The sequence below is a fragment of the Elephantulus edwardii genome, unplaced genomic scaffold (assembly GCF_000299155.1).
Source record: "Elephantulus edwardii isolate Elephantulus edwardi_28Jun2011 unplaced genomic scaffold, EleEdw1.0 scaffold00136, whole genome shotgun sequence".
NCBI lineage: Eukaryota > Metazoa > Chordata > Mammalia > Macroscelidea > Macroscelididae > Elephantulus > Elephantulus edwardii.
The window spans coordinates 7,722,012-7,727,464 of record NW_006399886.1 but is presented as its reverse complement, the minus strand read 5'-3'; positions in this window follow the sequence as shown (position 1 = coordinate 7,727,464).

The window sequence follows — 5,453 nt, the reverse complement described above, 5'->3', positions numbered from 1 at the left end:
ATACATCAAATATTTAAAAATAGCTAAGATTAAATGATAGATGAAATAGAGTAAAAAGTTGAACCAGATAGCATTGAATTATAATTAAAGGTATTCTGAGAAATACAAGCATTTAATATCCTCTATAATGAGAAAATATGATTGCCTATTTTAATAAAGACTATTAGAGCTGACTCCAGGAAAATCTAAGTACATATAACTCATCACAAGTGAAAAACATATTTTGTTGCTTAACAATAACTGGTGCATAAATTCAAAGTGATATTGACAAGATCTATTTGTCTCCAATAAACCCCTTTGAAAATGCCTGTGGATGGGAGATAAGAAAATAGATTTTTATATATCTGCACTTCAAAGTATAAGATTTAAACAAATTAGTTTATAAGTTGTTGTGTGACTTTCAGCCTATGCCAAATGATAATGAAATCTTATGACAGAGTAAAACTCTGCCTTAGGTCTTTTTTACTGTAATCTTTACAAAAGTACACCATTAAATCTTTTTCCTGGGAATGGATGGGTGAGTTGAAATGCCAGCATTTCAGTTAGCAGCTGAGCTCTTAATCACTAAAACATCAATGTTTCCCTTAACTTATATAAGGAAGAAGGTCTAATATGTATAAATGCCACTTTAAAATCAGTTCCCCTGAGTACATGAAATACTAAAATTCCAAGTTGTCTTGTAAAATGGTGAGAATATATAACAATTTCTCATAAAGATGCTGAAACTTTTGTATTATTATGTGCCATTTAGTTAGATCCAATCTGTAGCTGACCCTTCAGTCAGTTTTCAGAGGAAGTAAATAACAGGGGAGTTGATTTTCCATCTTTCTCCCACAAAATAGCTGGTGGATTCAAACTGTGTACCTTCTGAGTTGTTAGAAGAATTCCTTAACGCTAGACCACCATCGCTCCTTTGTGAGGAAAGTAGTGATTGTTAAGTGCTGGCAAGTAAACTATTATAGCAATCCTATAAACAAATAAAAACTTTACCCTATCCTATACTGTAAAAGCAGCACATGCAGATGGAGAAGGGCACAAACAGATGGCCATATCTGACCTCCACCAACTTCACAAGGGACAACTCATCCCACCAACAACAACCACAACACAAAACTAATCCCTGTGAGGTCAGATATATCTTACATGCTCCTATACCTCTTTCTACTAATTCCAGCACTAATCTTACTGCTGTACTCATTCCAAAATCCATTGCAACAGCACTAAGAATCATATTTATTATTAACAGGGTTTATTAAGAAAGTTAACAGAATACAATTTCATTTGGCAACAGGATACAATTTGTCAATTAGAACAGTTTCTGAAGCATGCTTGCAGGCCCTTCAGTCTATAGTGTCATGGCTTTAGGCCAGTGTTACAAAACTCTTAGTCCTGCCAATTATGGCTCTTGCCATCCTAGTCCTCCTTCAAACTTTGGCAAATGTTCCTAGCTCTGGTTCTATGGGGTATCAATCCCAGGTCACCTTTGCCTTACATAAGGTGTCTGGTTCTCTTCTGTGGTTGCTGGCCCCAGAGGGTGCACACTGCATTCTGGTAAATTTTTTGGCTAGTGAAGATTCTCAAATTCAGAAGCTGAGTCCAATAAATTTGATGGCAAGACTGGTTAATTTCCTTGTGGATATACTAACACACCCAAGCCACATTTTCTTGCCCATCTTAATGGCAAAGTCAAAGTAAATGACTCGGAAAGTAATCTTGAACAATAAAAACTTAACACGTCATGCATCATTTTCACAATCTCCAGCATGATCAAGCCCATTACTGCAGTCACTGTGTCAATTAATTTTCTTGCAGGTCTTCCTCTCTTTCATGGATCATCTACTTTCTTCAGCATGGTGTAGTTTGTCAAGGACTCGTACCTTCTGGCAACATGATCAAGGAGGGGAAAAAATACTATCTTTGCCTATGAGGGGAACCTTAGTTGCATTTCCTCCTGGACAAATTCATTTATTCTTTTGACAGTGTGTATTGTATATTCAATAAATTTCATCATCATCACAATTTAAAGATATCCATTCTAACCTCTTCCTTTCTATAGTAATAGAAAATGGAGGGTTTCACAGTAATTTTCTTTGCAAGATGCAGCAAGCAATAGCTATGTTTAACCTGGATTTGTGATTAATTATTTGAAACATAGTCAATCAGTACTTAAAGTCCTCTTCCCTTTTAAACAAGCAAAGTTGTATCATCTTCATATCAACACAGGTGGTTTATCTTCCTCAAATCTCAAGTCATATTTTTCTTCATACAGCCAAGTTTCTCAGAATATTTGCTTATGATGCAAATTGAAAAGGCATGGTCTACAACCTTGATATTGTTGTTATGGTTGTTGTTAAGTTCTGTAGAGTTGAGTATAACTCATAGCAATCCTAAGAACAACAGAGCTGAATCATATTCTATCCTGCATCATCCTCACATTTCCTAACACAGTAGAGCCCAAGGTGGTACTCACTGTGCATGTGGTTGAGAGTCTTCCTCTTCTTGGCTGACCTTCCACCTTCCAAATCATCATGTTCCTCTCCAAGGAATAACCCTTCATAGCAATATGTCCAAAATATTGTGAGGCAAAGCCTCATCATCCTTGCCTCTAAAGAGCACTCTGACTGTACCTTCTCTAAGACACATTTGTTTTTTCTTTTGGCAGTCCGTGGGATGTTCAGTACTCTCTTCTCCCACACCACAGCTCAAAGGCACAAATTCTTTTTCTGTCATTCTTATTTATTGTCCAGCTCTCAGATACATAGCAAGTGATCAGAAAAACCATGGCCTTAAGAATAGGTGTGAAACATTGAATATCAATGATAAAAGACCAGATGAGTTATAAAATGATATCAAGAATATCATCCATGATGAACATAAAAGATCATTGCAAAGAGAGAGGAGATGACATCTCACTGTGGTTTTGATTTCATATCTCATATTGCCAGTGATTTTGAGCATTTCTTCATATGACTGTTGGCCACCCAAATGTCTTCCTCTGTGAAAAATCTTTCCATGCCTCATACCCATTAGTAATTGGGTTATCAGTGTTTTTCTCTTGGAGGCCTTGTAGGATTCTGTAAACTTTTATTATGATACTCTTCTGTACGATGGTATTTCCAAATACTTTTTCCTCAGTCAGCAAATTTTATTTTCACTCTATTGAAACAGTTTTTTTGTTGTGCACAGGGATTTAATCTTTAGAGTGCCCCATCCATCAATAAGCAGTACACGTTGGATAAGATCTGGAGAAGTGAGAATTCTCAAAATGGTACAACCACCCCGAAGGTAGTTTTTCATTTCTTCAAAAGCTGAGCATAGAAAGTCCATATGATCCAGCTATTTTACTGCTAGGTATATACCCCAAGGAAATTAGAACTGAGACACAAATAAAGATTTTCACACTATTGTTCATAGTTGTGTTATTCACAATCACAAGAACACGGAAACAGACAAAATGTTCCACCACAATTAAATGAACTGAGAAACTGTGGTACATTCACATGATAGAATAATGTGCAGCACACAGGAGCAACAATTTTGAAAATTATTACACAACTTGGGAGAGACTGGAGAGCATTATGTTGAATGAACTCAGACTCATAACGATAAATACTATGTAGGGCCATTAATGTAAAACCAGAAGGATAACTAGTAAAACATGTATGGGAAAGGGGTGGGAACAGAAGGGGAGGGCTGGCAGAGGTAGAGAAATCATAAGGTCTCCCAGTTTGGCGGATGGAGGGGGATTAAGGTAAATGGGAAAGATCCAGCAATGATCTGGAAAGATGGAGGAACAATGGGCACAGTTTAATAGTAAGTAATTATAATATAAATGTATGTAATGAGAATGTGTGAAACACAGTGTTAATGAAAGAATGTGTTAAATACAATGTATAAGAACTTTGCATTCAAATCAATGTAAAATTAAAAATAAATAAATAATTTTTAAAAAAGACGAGGAAGATAAAACTAAAATGGAAGTCAGAAGAGGCTCTAAAAACTGCACAGGAGCAACAGGAAGCCAAAACAAAGTGAAACATGCTAAAATTAAAGAGCTTAGCAGTAGATTTCAAAGTGCAATTTGAGAAGACAAAGCAAAATATTATAACAGAATGTGGAAAGCGCTGGAATTATGAGAATTAAAAAGGGAAGAACTCACTCTCAATTTTTCAAGCTGAAAAAATTGAAACCAACCTTGACATTGTTGTTGTTGTTGTTGTTATGTGCCATCCAGTCGCTTGCAACTGATAGCAACCCTATGTACAACAGCCCCAAACTCTGCTCTGTCCTGTGCCAACCACACTGTCTCTGACACAGCCATCCTGATTACCCCACTGAATCAATACACTTCATAGAGAGCCTTCCTCTCCTGCGCTGTCCCTCCACCCTCCCAAGCATGATGTCCCTCTCCAAGGACAGGTCCCTCCTTACAACATGTCCAAAATATGTTAGACGAAGCCTCAGAATCCTTGCCTCCAAGGAGCAGCCCGGTTTAACCCTCTCCAGGATGAATCTGCTTGCTTTCCGAGTAGTCCATGGTACCGTCAACACTCTTCTCCAGCACCACATCTCAAGGGCATCAATTCTCCTTCTATCATCCTTAGTCATTGTCCAACTCTCTGATGCATAAGAAGTGATAACAAAGACCATGATGTGTATCAGACACACTTTAGTCTCCAGGGAGACACTATTGCTCATCAGAACTTTGGAAGGTCCCTAACAGCAGACTTTCCCATGGCAATACGTCTTTTAATTTCCTGGCTGATGGTGCCAAGAGTGTTGACTGTGAAGCCAAGAAACTAAAGGTGTGAAAAATCTCAATCTCTTCACCATCCATCCTGATTCTGCGAATTAGCCCAGTGGTGAGAACCTTGACATACACCTCCCTAAATAAAATTCACTCAGTGTCTTCTCATTCTATTTGAGCAACTGTTTCTTAGTACAATTTTCATATGTTTACACTTGAATATTCTGGAAATGACATTCTTCTAAATTTTACCCATAATTTATTATGATCTATGCTGGGGAAGGATGGGTTATCTTTCCCCATGTGATTTATTCTTCTAAAATCCCGTCAGAGAATCTACTACAGGTTGTTCCCAGTTGTTTGGCACACAATAACAACAAATAATATTCTTTTTATTGCACTTGGATTCTGTGAAAAGAAGATAAAATTGATAGGCAATGCAACATTTATCTCCTTCTTCTAAAGAAATACAAACGGGTTTACCAGAGACAAAATATTAGAATTATTAACAAAAATGCCTTCAACATCCCATGAAAGATTGCCTGAAAAAATTTAGAATAATATTTAACTTTTCATCATTTTTTAACTTAGAATTCATAATCTTTGAAACATCTCATATATGAAACATGGTTAAATACATTATGCTAAAATTAATGATTTAAAATAACATATCACAGCTCTAAATTCAAAGTTAGGGCTTTTTTGT